General features: G+C 47.1%; 1 protein-coding gene across 1 annotated transcript in view; it reads right to left on the bottom strand.

The window, feature by feature from the left end:
- The window catches only part of PRSS45 (Putative serine protease 45), a 57,671-nt gene extending 45,426 nt beyond the window's left edge, over positions 1–12,245 (bottom strand). The window contains exons 1-2 of the mRNA XM_007168847.2: positions 12,064–12,245; positions 10,645–10,774 (exon numbers count right to left, since the gene is read on the bottom strand). The gene's annotated coding sequence lies outside the window, so the exon portion shown is untranslated. The remainder of the gene's footprint in view (positions 1–10,644; positions 10,775–12,063) is intronic.
- Positions 12,246–17,556: the final 5,311 nt, after the last annotated feature.

Genomic DNA, 17,556 nt, shown 5'->3' with positions numbered 1-17,556 from the left:
TCTCCTGCCTGAGAGTGCAGGGTCGCGCTCTCAGATCCTCACGCCAGACTGTGTCCAGCCAGAACGCTGCCCAGGCCCGAGGGGTGAGGGTACATCTGAGGAGACTGTCCTTGCTAGGGACCTTCCAATTTAACGTCGGCTCTAAAAGGCGGGTGCTTTCGGACGCTCCTGCCCTTCTTGGTGTGGTACCTGGCCTGGAGCTGGTGAGGGTGGGCAGTCTGGGAACTAGCTGAGGAGCCTTAATTCTCCGTAACGGTTCCTCAAGGCAGGGCCTCATTCACCAGACCTAGATTTGGGGGGAGGGGGACTACAGATGAAGTGGGTGTGGGTTGGACAAAGGAGCTGGCTGCTATGCAACTTCAGTCGCGGGGATGCCTGTAAAAATGAGCCACCACCAAAGATACCCGCAGGTCAACCCATTCTTATTAGCTCTATGTCCCTGATGTCTATTTGTCTTTGTTGCTTAAGTGCTTCTACCAGGCCTCTGCCTCTCTGGGTTTCATCATCCCTGTTGAAGTCCGGGGGAAAAAACAACAATAATAACTTTTGAGTTGCAGTACTTTTCCCCAGCCAAAAGAGGACAGCCAGTTACAGTGTTTTTCGAGGATATGGGTGTTCCCCTCACAATTTGTTCTTCAGTGTCTTGATGAAGGGGTTATTCTCTAAAGCCCTCTCTCTTTGCATTCCTTTCTCCACATTAGGCCAAGGAATTTCTGACATTTCAATTTCCTTTAGCGTGGTCCACTACTACGTTCAGGTTTAAAACAACACAGTAAACATGTAGAATCATTCCCACCTGCCTGAACCAGCAAACTGAATTCCAAATTTCTAGCAAGTGTACTGTTGATAAATTTGGGACCAAGCCTTCCCAATCAAGAATCCTTTGAATCCCGTCCTATATATATATACCCCTTGTTCCTTCCAATGTAGATCAGCAAAATCTTGCAGTTCTTTTTGTAAGGAAGCCTCCTACCCCTGGATTATACTTTGCACCTGTCCTAGAGCATGCTGGGATCTTACTCTAGTTATTAGGTCTAGAGGCAGTGAAGACTGGGGTGGTTCAGGCAGAGAATTGGTATGCCCTTATAATGTAATTTACTCACATGAAGTCATTACAGTGTCTCTAAGGTGGAGAGGACCGGCCTTATCAAATGGCAGGAGGCGCTGTTTCTGTTAGCAAGAGTGGTTCAACGTGGCTGGGGGTAAGGGTGTCCTAAGTCTATCCAAATGTATTCCCATGTAAATTTTCAGGGTCTCACTCCCAATCAATGCCCTAACTTTTTTGTAAGAGTTCTGATGAAGCTCTTAATTCAATTTATGTTGAAATTCAGCAAGCCAAAAGATCAGATACTACATCTTATTATCAACTACATCAACCCTGCAGTTATAAGGCATATGAAAATATTTTAGGGAAGTCATGGAAGTTTTTAAACTGAGAAGCTAAAATTGTAAGCCTTAACTACAGTTCAGTCTTTGGAGAGGTAAGCAGGAATCACTACGGGAAAGGTATGAAGTCTGGCCTGGGTCCTTCTATTCTGTTTCCTCTCCCCCTGTGCTGCCAAAGAAGAAGGAGAAGGAGGAAAAGAAGAAGGAGGATAAGAAGGAGGAAGAGGAGGAGATGCTGCCTTATGCAACTAGGGGAAGGGCATAAAACTGTAATTTTCAGGACACAGTTTAAAGCCTACTGTAGCTGGGTGAAGAGAACATAAAATAACCTCTATCCCTGGGGGAGGAGCAGGAAACTCTCCTGGACCAGACTTATAGAGATCTCCTATACTGCGAGAGGGTCAGGGTCACTGAGAAGGCCTCTTCTCTGAGAGCCAAGAATATAGCACCTGCCTAAGAGGGAGGCTGAATCAGGACAACAAAGAATGCCCCACCTCCTCCCTCCACTAGCAAGTGTCCAGGAGCAAGTAACAGCAGTCTATCGCTAGAAGAGAGAGTAAAAGCATGGAGAGACATCTTCTGTGAGACACAGGCACAAAGAGAGGACAGACAGGTGAGAGTGGAGAAGACACTGAGAAAAACTCTCCAACAAATCAGCTACCACTCTAAGCAAAAAGTAACACTGGAAGAGTTTGAAGCCTGCTGCATATTGAGGGTAACCATAGCAACAACAAAAATCAGAGATAATCAGGACACAATTATCTCAACACTCCCCACTAAAGAAAAGACATGCCCATTTCTGGACATAAATAGTATTGCTTAAGTCTCTACTATTCTACACAATATGGCCAACTTTCAACCAAAAATGACAAGACACACAATAAAACAAACAAACAAACAAAAAATAAATAACACTCTTTCAAGAGACAAACCAATCAACAGAACTAGAGTAAGATATAACATGGATTTTGGAACTATCACACAGGGAATTTTAAATGCTATGATGAATATATTTGAAGGCTTTAGTTCAGAGGTCCATAAACATTTTCTATAAAGGGCCAGATAGCAAATATTTTAGAATTTGCCAAACATAAGATAAAATTAAGGATATTATGTAGATTTTCTTATAAGAAGGAACCATTTCCTCAAAAACAGTAATAATACGAATTGGATACAATATTTTATAATATTGTATTGTACTAATGAGAAGATTGAAATTTTGGAGAGGGGAGGAATAACATTTTATTTAATTGGGGTTCAAAGTTAGCATTCTCTATCATCAAAATCAATTGTAAATGTTCTGTTAATGGTGAACTGTAATGATATTGGGTTGGCCAGAACTTTTTGGCCAACCCTATATTTTATGCTTTTCGTTTTTTGTTTTTTTTTTTTGGCTGCGTCAGGTCTTAGTTGTAGCACACGGGATCTTTGTTGAGGAATGCAGGATCTTTTCATTACCCCACGCGTTCTGCTCAGGCTTCTCTCTAGTTGCGGCGGGCAGACCTCTCTGGTTGTGGCGTGCGGGTTTTTTCTCTCTCTAGTTGTGGCGCGCAGGCTCCAGGGCACGTGGGCTCTGTAGTTTGCTGCACACAGGCTCTAGTTGAGGCGCACGAGCTCAGCAGTTGTGGCACGCAGGCTTAGTTGCCCCACGGCATGTGGGATCTTAGTTCCCAGACCAGGGATCGAACCCGCGTCCCCTGCATTGGAAGCCAGGTTCTTTACCACTGGACCACCAGGGAAGTCCCTATGCTTTTCATCTTTAAGAGTGTCTTTTCATGCAGATAGGTGCCATCATCAAACGCTGCTATTAATCTATGAACATATGGCTTTGAGCAAAAAAAAAATCTTCACTTGGAAGGCATTTATTGAGTTTTTTTGGATTTTTCTCTTGATATGTGCCTTTTATCCTGTCATTACATTGCAAATTAATCACTTCATTGAAGTTTAGGTGGAAGCTCCTCAACTGCAATGTTAAGTGGATTTTTGAAATATGTAAATCTCCTTTGCACTTGCATTAAGGTCCAAAAACTGCTTCTCGAACTGTAGCAGAAAGCTCAGAAAATATATCTACTGCAAATGTGTGTGGAAATGCATGTCTTGCTCCTTGTTTTAACTTTGGACAGCACAGGGACTTTTTTAAAGTAGCTTGATATAACTTGTGATTCAAAAAACATTACTTATCATCAAAGTGATTTTACCATAGTATAGACAGCAACAGAAAACTAATAAAGGATGGGAGATACTGTTATAAGGCCCTTGCACTACCTAAAATACTAATCCTGTTATTTGAAGAAAGAGGACAATTAACTAAAGATATTCACTGTAAACTCAAGGGAAATTAGAGAAAAGTTAAATAACTATAATAAGTAAGACAACAGTGAGGATAAAATAGAATCATAAAAAATACTCCATTAATTTAAAGAAAAGCAGAGAGGAAAAGAGAAACAAGAGATGGGACAAATAGAAAACAACTAGCAAGATGGTAGATTTTAATCCAACAATAACAATACTTACACCAAAGGTAAATGAATCTATTAGATGAATTAGCGATTCTATTAATTCACGTTCATGTTGTATTATATGAATTAAGACAGACTGTCAGACAGGATTTTTTTAAAAAAGCACAACAACTATTTACCCACATTAAATATAGACAGGTTATGGGGGAAAGTATAGAATATGATATATGATGCAAACACTAATCAAAAGAAGAAATGGCTAGATTACCATCAGGCAAAGTCAACACCAGAACAAAGAATATTGTCAGGGATAAATAAAGACATTAATTGCATAATGATAAACAAAATCCTAAATATGTTAGGATCCTAAATGGAGCTAACAACAGATCCTCAAAATTTACAGAGCAAGGGGAAAAAGACATTCTAACCACAATTAGAATTTGGAACTTTAACATGTCTTTCATAATTGATAGAACAAGTATACAGAGAGCTACTAAGTATACATAAGATCTGTAAAACACTATCAATGAATTAGACCTAACTGACATTTATAGAATACTATATCCTAGCAACAACAGAATATACCTTTTTTTGAGTGTACATGGAACATACACCAAAATAGAGCATATTATGGGGCCATTAAACAAATGGTAGCAAATTTGAAAGAATTAAAATTGTACAGAATATGTCTTCACATTATAACAGTATTAAACTAGAAACCAATAATAGAAAAATATCTTGAAAATTGCCAAATGTTTGGACAGATTTTAAAACTTTTATTTTGGACTTCCAGAATGGCTGCATGAGGAACTCGGTTGATTCTCTCTCCAGAGAGAAAGCTATTTAGCTGGTGAAAATTATTTTTTAAAAAATAACTATTTAGGGCTTCCCTGGTGGCGCAGTGGTTAAGAATCCGCCTGCCAATGCAGGGGACACGGGTTCGAGCCCTGGTCTGGGAAGATCCCACATGCCGCGGAGCAACTAGGCCCGTGAGCCACAACTACTGAGCCTGCGCGTCTGGAGCCTGTGCTCCACAACAAGAGAGGCCGCAATAGTGAGAGGCCCGCGCACCGCAATGAAGAGTGGCCCCCGCTTGCCGCAACTGGAGAAAGCCCTCGCACAGAAACGAAGACCCAACACAGCCAAAAATAAATAAATAAAATAAAAGAATAAAAAAAAAATAACTATTTAAGTTCTATGGAAATTGTCCTAAGGGCATACAGAAAATTGAGAAATATTTATGCAAGAAAATCTAAAAATTCTTGGTAAGAACCAAGATTTCTTGGCGAGAGTCTGTGGTATTTGAGCCACGACCAGCTCCCATCCCTACTCCTTAGCTTCATATTATGGAACTCTGTTCTGGGCAAGTGGCCAAGACAATGGGGTCTCCCTCTCCCCCAGCTATGGTTTCACCCCAGGAGAAGCAGATAGCTGGTGTCTTTCATTCTCCCAAGACCATTTTTGCAGAAGATCTGTTCTAGAAGGCATGACCAAGAGGACTAGAGCTTCCTTCCCTCACTTAGCCCCTACTCATAGAGCAGAAGCTCTACTCCAGGCACAGCAGGCTAAGAATCCTGGGTCTTCAATTGTCCCATCCCAGCTCACTCATAGAGCAGAGGTTCCATGGGAAGGGCAAGTGAGATACCAACTCTCTCCCCATTGCCCACTAATAGAACAGGAGTTTCATTCCAGGAGAAACAGGCTGCCATCCCCATCCCTAGCTCTGGTACAATAGCACAAACATTCTGCCCAGGAGGATAGGCAGGCTGAAAGAAATGCTCTGCAACTCTGCTTGAAATAGCTGAATTTATTTGGAACAGAGGGTGGAGAAATTCATGCCTAATGGAGTTGTTAAGAACAACAGAGATCTTCCTGGTAAGCAGTTAAGAGAGGGTCAGTAACTCCATGATACTAGCAACAAAAAGTGAAACAGCAGACTAACCAGTTTAACAGAGAAAACCAGTGAAAGAAGCAGCCAAGAGGAGTTCTCCTGGGATCACACTCATCCCCAGGGGTCTAAACCACTGTGCATGCACTAGGCTACACCAACTCAGGAACAATAAGAGCAGGAAGTAGAGCAAATTTAAATGTATTTCCCAAACCAAACACAGATCAGCAAAGTGCAGAAACCTTGCTAGTGCAGTGGATTTAAGCACAACCTCTGACCAAATACTAGCTGCACAATGAGCTTCTCTGACCCAGCGGCAACACCTAATAAGCCCAGCTTAAAAATAAAATCACACTCATCCTTAGTAGGCTGAGAGACGGTGCACATACCCAAGCCTGTGTCTTTTCAAGAATGCATGGATAGGGAATTTCCAAGTTTCTAGTCATTGGATGAACATGTGGTGGCGGAGGGGGGAGTAAATTCCCTAAACGGTGAAAGCCGTCTCCAAGACATGCACACGTTACCAAAGATAGTGAAAATAAAACTGACCAAAGGGGCTTACACACAACCACTGATCAATTGAGTATCTAGCTTACAGTGATCCAGGAGTTAACCCTAGGAAGCCAGGCTAAAATATAAAAATAAGGAAAAAACCTAATCAGGGATATCAGAGGCTGCAAATTGAGGGGGAAATAGACTTCACAAAATTATCTCATACAAGTACTAAGCAAATAGACAAATGATCACCACAAATCCTGGTTGGGCAGGAATCAGTATCCGATTTGCTATACTATATTACCTATGATGTTTGCTTTTCAATGAAAAAATTACAAGACATGCAAAGTGATGAAAAAAAATTATTTTTAAGGCAGGACCAGAAAAATTTTAAACATAAAATTCTCTCTCTGCCTGTTTGAGCCACTAGCCCCTCCCCTTTAGTGTGCATTGTGCATCTGCATTATACACTAACTAGCTCCCCTCAGAAGACACAGGAATGCCTACTCGCCAAAAGAAAACCAGTTTCCTCCTGGCACCAGAAGGTAACTCCTTAGGAGATAACATTCCTTTCTCAATCCTGTAATGGCTCACAATAACCCACTACTCACCTTGGTGAACTATGTAAACTGTCAATATGGGACTTTGATGCGTAAAACTTTGTCTCAAAATCTTATATAACTGTGCTTTGATCTCTAACAGGCAGAACAGTCCTCAGAACTTTTTTTTTTTTTAATTTATGTATTTTATTTATTTATTTTTGGCTGTGTTGGGTCTTTGTTGCTGCACGCGGGCTTTCTCTAGTTGCGGAGAGCGGGGTCTACTCTTCTTCGAGCAGGGGCTACTCTTCTTTGTGGTGCGCAGGCTTCTCATTGCGGTGGCTTCTCTTGTTGCGGAGCACAGGCTCTAGACACGCGGGCTTCAGTAGTTGTGGCTCCCGGGCTCTAGAGCACAGGCTCAGTAGTTGTGGCGCATGGGCTTAGTTGCTCCGTGGCATGTGGAATCTTCCCCGACCAGGGCTTGAACCCATGTCCTCTGCATTGGCAGGCAGATTCTTAACCACTGCGTCACCAGGGAAGTCCCCTCAGAACTTTCTGAAAAACTGTCTCCCAGGTTATAATCCTCAGGCTGGCTCAAATAAAATTTTCTACTTCTTTCTTAGATTGACTACTGATTAATTTTTTGTCAGCAAAAGATACAGGAAAGTTTAACCAATACATAGGAAAAGAAGCAGATAAGAGAAACTTAACTTATGGGGTCTTCAAGGGGCCCCATGTGTTGGACATAGTAGACAAAGACTTCAAAATAGTTATTTTACACATGTTCAAAGAAGAAAAAGAAACACACACACATACATACACATACATGTCATCTCAATTGAGGCAATAAGCATTTGGCAAAATTTAACACCCTTTCATGATCAAAAAAAAAAAATCAATAAACTAGGAGCAAAAAGAAACTTCCTCAATATGATGAAGGCCATATATGAAAAACCCACAACGAATATCATACTTAATGGCAAAAGACTAAAAGCTTTTCCCTAAGATCAGGAACTAGACAAGGATGCTCACTTTCACCACTTCTACTCAGCACTGTACTGAAAGTTCTAGCCAGCCAATTAGGCAAAATGATCTTATATATACAGAAAACCCCAAAGATTCCACAAAAAAACCCTGTTAGAGATAATAAATGAATTCAGAAAAGTTGCAGGATACAAAATTAACATGCAAATATTTGTTGCATTTCTATGCACTAACAGTGAACAATCAAAAAGGAAATTAAGCCGAAAATTAACCAGAAATCAATGACAGACTTAAATGTAAAACCAAAAACTATAAAACTCCTAGAAAAAACTATAAGGGAAAATTTGTGTAACCTTGAAGTAGGCAAATAGATCTTAAATAAGACATAAAAACAAGTGATAGAAGAAAAAATTGATAAATTGGACTTTATCAAAATTTTAAAATTTTGCTCTTTGAAAACTACTGTTAAAAGAATGAAAATTCAAGGTAAAGATTGAAAGAAAATATTTGCGATACATCTATGACAAAATATTTGTATCTAGAACATATAAAGAACACTTACAGCTCTGTAAGAAGACAAATGGCCCAGTAAAAACTGAACAAAAGCCAAACACTGGGAAAAAAAAAAAACAATGACCACTGACAGGTAACTGGATAAACAAAATATGACATCCATACACATCAAAAGTTAACTAATTAATTAATTAACTAACTCCTGATACATACAAATGTATGGGTAAATCTCAAAATCATTATGTTGAGTGAAGGAAGTCAGACCCATACAGAATTATTCCATTTATATAAAAATTCATATAAAATTCCAGAAAATGTAGACCAATCTATAGTGACAGGAGGTAGAGCAGTGGTTGTCTTGGGCCAGGGGCAGAAGGAAGAATGAACTGTGAAGGAACACAAGGGCACTTTTACAGGGGATGGAATTGTTCTGTATCTTGATTATTGTTGTGGCTTTACAAAAATATGTATCTCTCAAAACTAGTCAAATATGTGCAATTTATTTCATTTAAATTATACCTCACTAAAATTGATTTTTAAAAATAAATAAAAATAAAATTGGGATAAAAAGGGAAATTAAGAAAAGAATCCCGGGACTTCCCTGGTGGCACAGTGGTTGAGAATCCACCTGCCAATGCAGGGCACACTGGTTGGAGCCCTGGTCCAGGAAGATCCCACATGCCGCAGAGCAACTAAGCCTGTGCGCCACAACTACGGAGCCTGTGCTCTAAAGCCCGTGAGCCACAACTATTGAGCCCGTGTGCCACAACTACTGAAGCCCGCGCACCTAGAGCCCGTGCTCCGCAACAAGAGAAGCCACCACAATGAGAAGCCCGCGCACTGCAATGAAGAGTAGCCCCCGCTCACCACAACTAGAGAAAGCCCGCGCGCAACAACGAAGACCCAACGCAGCCAAAAATAAATTAACTAATTAATTAGTAATTTAAAAAATTAATAGCTTTTGTGCTGCAAAAAACACTATCAGTAGAGTGAAAGATAATCCACAGAATGGGAGAAAATATTTGCAATTCATATATCTGATATGGGATTGATATCCAGAGCATATAAAGAACTCCTACACTCAACAACAAAAACCCAATTTAAAAATGGACATAGAAATTGAATAGACATTTCTCCAAATAAGATACAAAAATGTCCAGTAAGCACATGAAAAGATAACCAACATCACTAACATTAGTAAAATACAAATCAAAACCACAATATGATACTACTTCACACCCATTATGATGGCTAAAAATAAACAATCCAAAATCAACAACACAGAAAATAACAAGTGTTGGTAAGGATGTGAAGAGATTGAAACCCTGTGCATTACGGAGAGGAGAGAGGAAGGAAGTAAGGGGAGAGAGTAGGGAGACAAGCAGAAGGGGAGTGGAGGAAGGTAAAGAAAGGAAGAAACTGAGCTATATATAGGCAGGAAGACCAAAATGCATCATTTGTGGAAGATATAATTGCTTTCTAAAACAAAGCCAAACAAACCAACTGAAAAATTAATAAAACTATAAGAGAATAAACTAAGAGGACTGGGGAAAAGATCAATATACAAAATCAATAACTTTCTACCCTGAAGCAATAATAAATTAGAAAATGTAATAGAAAAAAAAAGATATTCCATTAAAGATAGCCAAACACACTTCTTAAAAAAATACCTAGGAATTGGCACAAGACCTTGCACCAATCTGCCTGGGTTCCTCTGACCCTTTCTTATCACTCTCCTCCTCACTCACAGGGCTCCAACCCTGCTGGCCTCCTCGATGTGCCTCACTAGCTCCTGCCTCCCGGCCTTTCAACTGGCTGTTCCCTCTGCCTCCAGATGTCCACACAGCTCATTTCCTCACCTGGTGGGTCTATACCAGGATCAGTAAACTTTTTCTGTAAAGGGCCAAATAGTAAATATCTTAGGCTTTGTGGACCAAGAGACAAAATCAAGATTATACAGGTACTTATATAACAAGAGAGAAAATGAATTTCCATCAATGTTTATTGATGAAATTCAAAATATAATTAGGAGAACGGAGTACTGGTTTTGGGGGGTTTTTTTGTTGTTATTTTGGTTTTGGTTTTGGTTTGGGGTAATACAGGTCTACTAAGAAGCATGGAATTCTTTTAGGGGGATAACATCAAAATTAGTGTTCCCTATCTTGGAAATGATTGCAAATGCTCTTCTGTAAAAACTATTCTCAGCTAAGAGGTGGTGAGCCAGACTTGGTCTGTACTCAAATGTCACCTCCCCATTGAGGCTCTCCCAGGACACCCTCTCAAAAAGTGTACCGCCCTACTCTGCCCTCTTGATCCCCCTTATCCTCTAATTTTCTCTGTAGCGCTTCTCACAATCGGAAATACTATACATTTTACTCACATATACATGAGCTGTCTTCCCCTTCCACGTGTAAACTTTCTTCGGACAGGGTTTTTGTATGTCTTGTCACTGCTGGATTCCCAGCACCTGGAACATGGCTGGCACACAGTAGGCACTCAACAAACATCTGCTGAATGAATGAACAAATGAATAAAATTCTAGTGAAAAGAGAATGAGTTAATACCTGTAAGTGCTCAGAGCATTGCCTGGCACACGCTTTGCTCAAAAAGTATTACTCACTGTTACTGTTGTTCCTTTGAGGAGGGGCCCCAAGCATCTGGAAAGTGCAAGCTCCAGAGCAAACAAATCTTCCAGCCACCAGATATGTCCAACGCACACCTATCTGCCTGCTACAACTCCTCTCCCTGTCTCCCTACTCCCCCTGTGGCTCCTGGCGTCTGTCCCTCCACTGGACCCTGTGTCCTCCTCTGGCTTTCTGTCTTTGTCCCTCAGTTACAGATGGGGCTTCAGGACCAGTTCCCAAGGGCCGTCACCCCCTACAGTGCCTCCAGCAGAGTCTCCACTCACTACCAGAGATGCCTTGGACCCAACTGTCTGGTTCCACTCTCCATTCTGTCCCCCACCCCACCCCTTCATTGCCTAAGTATTCTGCCCGCCCCCTGGGTCTTAGCCTGACTAACTGCACCTCACTCAGTGCCTCCTCCTCTGGAAAGCCTTTCCTGACACCCTTCCCTGACTCCAGGTGTCCCAAGCCCCCTATGCTGACCCTTCATTGAACACTGTCATTCTGCCAGGACATCTGTGCTGCCCTGGCTATCTCCCCGGAGGCCCTTCCTCTAGCTCCCCAACTCTGCCCCAGGAAGACCAAGGCCTGATTCCTGGCCCCTTAGCTCCCAAGAGACCCCCTCCTCCAGCCCTCTGGAAATTACTTGTTCCTGGGGTCCATCTGCTCTCCCTTGCTGGTCCCCTCTCAAATCCCACAATGACCTCATCCTACAGTGGAGGAAATGAGAGGTGAGAGGTTAAGCACTTTACCAGGACCATACAACGAGGCAGGAGGAAAGCGGGACCCTAGGCATGGCTGAGGAGGAGGGGCGCTGGAAGCACTGGCCTGGGATGCACAACATTGCAGACAGACAGAGGGACAGATTTTTGGATGAGCCAGCAGCTGAGCTGGGACTGGAAACCAGAGCTCCTCCTCTCTGCCCGACTTCTCTGCAAGGGCAGGCATCAGGGGCTCACCCTGAGGCGGCTCCCGCCCCCTGGCCCACAGCCAGCCGTCATCCCCGTGAGGTCAGCCACCGGGCCGCGATTTCGGGGAAATACCAGCTGCTTATTAAAAACAGGCGGTGGTCAGGCCCCTGCTGCTTTCCCAGTAGAAACTAGGCTGTTTGTTCCAAGAGGAGCAAGAGTGGGCAGGGCCTAGTCAGGGCCGCGCGGGGGCCTGAGTTGCAGTACCTGGTGGAGGGTCCGGGCTGGCCCGAGTAACTGGGGGTGGAGTGGGGTGGAATCCCATGTTTTGGCGAGGGCAGCCGGTGAGGGGACCGCCACCCAGCACGTGGCCGCTGAGCCGCCCACAGGGGTCGTGGGCTGGGACCTGGAAACCGCGCGGGACAGGCAGGACAGCCTTCGCAGCAGCACGCCCCCGGCTCCGAACTCAGGCAGCGGGGAGAACCTGAGGAAAAGCGGGCGGGTGAGCTAAGCCCCGCCCCTTCCGGAGGCAGCCCCACCCCGTCCCGCGGGTGCCTGCACCGCCGGGAGCAGCTGAGCCCTGCAGGGGGTGCCAGAGGGCCGTCCTCCGCGCTGCCGGCTCGGGCCGCGGGGCATCTGGAGCGCGTTAGACCTGGGCGGCCGGAGGCGGCGTGAGCTCATCCCAGCCGGCCCACTGCGGTTTCTAGGCGCGGCGGAGGGAGCAGAACACAGAAGCGCCGCGCCGCGGCCCCAGGGGAGCGCGGCGGGAGCACAGCTCCTCCCGGGACGTGGGTGTGAGTCGGAGCGGCGACAGTGTGTGTGTCACTGGCGCGTCGCCCAGGGAGGGCGGGCCCTGGGAGCCGGCTGCCAGCGTGCGTCGCTGTGTGTCACTGTGTGTCGTGGCTTGTGAGGGTGTGTGTGTGTCCCCGTGGGGGAGACACTGCGTGTGATAAGTTGCAAACATCACAGCACATACTTCTCATTTTACAGGCAAGAAGGCTGAGTGCAGGGGAGGGAGAGGGCCGGCTGGGTGGCACAGGCCCGGGACTCCAGGCGTCCCGCCCCTCAGACTGTGTCCCTGTGTGTGTGTGCAGAAGGTGCGAGCCGGCCCATCGTGTTCCACAGTGCCGGGCGGGGGTTGTGGGTGTCCGCCTTCCCTCCCGCATTAAACATCCTCTTCCTGGTCACTACCGCACCACCACCCACCCCCATCCCTGCAGGACCTCGACACTGGTCTCCTTCAGGAAGCAGGGAGAGACCCCTTCACACCAGGGCCCTGGTGAACAGTGACACACACCTGGGTACAGACTCGCACATGGAGCACACACCGGCACACATATGAGACACCCTCCTGTTGGTGGGACTCTGAGCTGGGAGAGCCAACAGGCAGGTTGCAAAGTGGTGACAGGGTTTGGAAAGGCCTCTTGGTGCAATGCCCCCATCCCTGCCAGGGAAAGGGAGCAGGAGGGACTAGAGGTCACTGAACCCTGCATCTTGGGGGCTCCAGCTCCCTGCAATGGGCCCTGAGGCTACTGCACAAGATGTGAAGGGCCCCAGGACTACAAGACTCCCAGGGCCAGGAGTCAGGGTGGGGACACTGTGGGCAATACCAGACACAGAGTGGAGAGGTGGGGCTGCAGCAGGTACCTCTGAGCATCCAGGGCTCCCCCAACCCAGAAGGCTGGTCCTTACCTCGGGCCCTCACCTCAGGGACCTACCCTCCCAGCTTTGGTTAATCGTAGCCCCAGCTGTGCTGGAGACCTCAGGGAGGTGGCCCAGCACCCGTCAGCCTTCCTGGCTGGGCTCGCAGCATTGTCATGCCTGCATCCTCCTCCCTTCACCCCACAGCTGGGCAGAGGCTCTGAGACAAAGACCCTGCCTGCAGGATGGGGCACAGGAGTCGATCGCCCTCCTCACCAGCTATTGCTCCCCAGGCCCAGAGCACACATTTGCAGGGGGTTGGTGATGCTGGGCTTGCTAGGAACTCTAGGCCTCTGTAACCCCTCTGTGTTCCCACCTGTGAAACAGAGAGGACACCTGCCCTAGCTAGACCTCCACAGGGAATGTAAAGTCTAAAGGGATGTGCATCTACTGTAGCCACAAGGGTCCTCAGCTCCCAAGACACTGGGGCAAGCTCGGTGAGGGATTTTTTTAACTGGAATGACTCTGGTTTGCATAACCAGAGCTTCCAAATTACTTAGCAAAACATGTTTGCTTTTTAATTAACATGTGCTTGAAAAACAATGGTTTTAATTAAAGTGGGTGGGGGAGAGAAGGGATGGTGGGGGAGAATATTTCAAGCTCCAGGGCCCTGGTCAGACTTCTTAAAAATAAAATGGGAGACTTGCCCCAAGCTGGCAGAGGCTGGGAGGCCAGGATCCTCGGGGAGCCTTAGGAACATACCTACCTGACTCCACTCCTCTACAGCTCCCTTGCTGAGAATTTACCCTTTTGCTGACAGTTTAATTACTCACTTACCCACTGTTCCCTGGGCCCCTCTGGAAAGGAGTGGGTTTTTTTAGAAAGCAGTCTTGGGGAGTAGATGAATGGGGGTCCACCAGACAGAAGGAAGAGTATGAGTGAAGTAAGAGAGTGTGGACCTTGTTGGGGGAACATTCAGGTTACTGGGGAGGGAGAGAGAGGAGGTGGGGGGAGGTGACCCATAATAAAGCCAGATCCCCCAGACTGGTGGACTGGAAAGGTAGAGCTGGACCCAGAGCCACTGATGTCCAAGCCCCGGCGAAGGGGGCAGGGGTAGTACTGAGCTGGGGCCAGGAACATAGGGGTGGAAGGCGGGTGAGGCCACAGGGGACAGAGGGATTGGCAGAGGAAGGGGAAGGGATGTGGAGACTGGAGACAGGAGGTGGCTTGGGGCCTGGGGGCTTGCTGGTCAGATGCTGATGGGCTCTGTGGATTTGATCAGTCCAGCAGGGGGCAGCGTTGACCCCACCATCCTGCTGGCAGGAGATACCTACCCAGTGGGTACTCAGTAAATGCTTGAAGAAGGGAGAGAATGAGGAGATGATCCATCCAAATCAGCCACACCATCTCCCCTTTCTGACCTTTCAAGGCCAGCACTGGGGTGCAGCCTGGGATCAGAGGTCAGCATGGAGATGGGACAGGATGACCACCCCCTCACCCATGCAGACAAAGGGAGATTGAGAGGAAGCTTCTGGGGAGTGAGAGCACCCCCAGGGGTCAGGTTAGGTGACCTCAAACCCCCAGCTCCCAGTGGCCCCATCCAGGACCCTGTTTCTCATTAGGAGCCTTCTGGCCTCCCCCAGCCAGCACCCCGACATGAAACATGCCTCCCTGTACTTAATTCATTACGTGCAGGGTGGGAGGCCCAGCGGGCGGGGGTTATTTTTCCCCTGAGCTCAGACATTCCTTACTTTATTATTCTCCACGTTTCAAAGCAGCTGTCGCCTCCACCGACCGCCCCCAGCCCGAAGCTCAGAGTCCAGAAGGGGCCTCTCCAGGGCTCAGAACACCAGAGGTTCCCACCTCTGGTGGGAGCTCAGAACACCTCCAGCCCGCACCAGAGGGAAACTGAGGCCCAGAGAAGAAGCCCCAGGGCAACCTGCAGGGACCTCTCTCTCCCATAACACTGCCTTCCTTGCCGGAAACACCCCCTCCCGGCCACCTTCCACACAGGTGACCTCAGGGCCCTCTACGCTGCAGAGCCAGCCCTTGCCTTCCAGCTCCAGGAGCAGGTGCTGGGATAGTTCTCAGGACCCTAAAAAACTGAGTGCCGGGACTTCCCTGGTGGCGCAGTGGATAAGACTCTGTGCTCCCAATGCAGGGGGCCCATGTTTGATCCCTGGTCGGGGAACTAGATCCCACATGTATGCCGCAACTAAGTCCTCATTCTGCAACTAAAAAAAAAAAAAAAAAAGATCCCTCATGCTGCAACGAAGATCCTGCATGCAGCAAGTAAGACCTGCAAGAAAGGAAGGAAGGAAGGGAGGGAAGGAGGGAGAAAGAAAGGAAACACTGGGGTGCTTTAAAAACAAAAAAGATTTCTATTAAAAAAAAACCAAAAACACCCCTGAACCCCAACTGGGTCGGCAGCCTTACAGAGGGCAAGGCCCATCCCGGAACAAGGGATCAACCTAGAAAACAGCAGGGCTGGGTCAGCCTAGTGGATCACAGAGGGTTCAGGTGGGGGGAAAAATAGTTCTAAGGACCCAGTTTCTGAGGACTAGAGACGCCTGGACAGATTTTGGCCCTACGTCAGAGAGCTGCCTGCCTGGCCAAGCTGCCTCAACAGGGGGTGAGCTCCCTGTTTCTGGGGGTGTTCAAGCAAGCAGCAGCTCATCAGTCTTACACAGGTATCTGAGGCCCCTTCCTGTCCAACTTTGAGGTCAGAGTCGGGCTGGCAGGCACAGTACCCACTCCAGGTGAACGGAATTAGGGGCCCCTCCCTGTTCACTCAGGTCGGAAGTCACAGGCACGACACAAGGACAGGAGACCTGGGAGCTGGGCCAGGGCCAGAGTAGGACCCGGCCAAAGCATTTTCTTTGTGAGTTCACTACAAGGTCCTGGCACCTGGGGAAGTGCTGGGAGCACAATAGATGTGTGATCACTGTGTACTGATGAGTTAAATGGGCCCTACTAGAGTTAGGGGAGGAAGGCAGCCTGCAGGGTTCAGGGCCTCCACCTAGGAGAGGGACTCTGACCACAGGGGAAACTGAGGCAGGAGCCCAGGCGGGGCAGGCAACCTGGCCATGCTGGGGAATGAATTTCAAGGTCACTCTTGGCACTGTGTAACCATTTTGCCCCTGCTGACCCTGTAGCCAGGCCTGTCCACCCTGAGTATGGGGCTTGACGGCTGGATCCTCAGGTGCCCAGGAGGGTAGGAATCACTCTGTGATGTGGCCCTGGAGCCACAGGAAGCCTGGGGGCCCAGGGCCTGCCCACACCTCCAGCTCTATTCTCCAGACCAACCCCAGGGACCCCCTTACTACAAGGAAGGCACCCTCTGGGGGATGGACTACACAGAACCTGAGCCCCTGAGAGAGGGAGCAGCTTGCTGCTAGCTGGCCCGAGCTGTCTCCACCTAGAGCTGTGGGAGCTGGGTGTGTTACCCTCTTGGGGGCCCCCAGCCCAGGCTGTGCAGAGGAACCCCCTGATACTCCTGGGATGTGCCCAGCTTCCCTTCTTATCCCTCAGCTCTGAGCATGGTTTCTCTTCACAAAAGCTAGAAGCCATTCAGTGTTTGCCTTCCTGCCCAGCAGCCACCGTCCCACACCGTGTGCTGCAGCAAGGAATGAAAGGTCACTGCCACTGGCTTCCCACCAGAGGTGCACACAGGTGTGGGTATCCAGCGATCTGGGGACACCTGGAATCTCAGGGTCCCAGACACTCCAACGAAGGGAGCTGAGGCATCTTCACTCATGTGCCCCACCCCCAAGCTCATCTGCACTGCCCCTGCCACGTCTCCACTCACCACTCCATCCCAGCTGGTAGGGCCAGGCCCCTGTTAGTCATCACAGTGGAGCACAGTCTGCACCTGATTCAGACGAGCCTTGAGCCTGGAAAGGACCTGCCCCATTCAAGGGTCTCTATCCAGGGATATGGGGAGATTTTCACTGCAACAAACTGTGCAATTGCCTCAGAACTTAAAAATGGACTTGTAAGGTCTTATTTTGCCAAGTAAAGAAATGGAAAACAACTGCCACCAGCTATCATCACCATTGTTTTATGAACAAAATAATATTCTTAAGGCAAAAAAAAAAAGGCAGGATGCAGTCCCTGAAG

The sequence above is a fragment of the Balaenoptera acutorostrata genome, chromosome 10 (genome assembly GCF_949987535.1).
Source record: "Balaenoptera acutorostrata chromosome 10, mBalAcu1.1, whole genome shotgun sequence".
NCBI classification, from domain to species: Eukaryota; Metazoa; Chordata; class Mammalia; order Artiodactyla; family Balaenopteridae; genus Balaenoptera; species Balaenoptera acutorostrata.
Note: the sequence above shows the minus strand (reverse complement) of the source record. Positions and strands in the feature narration are given on the sequence as shown.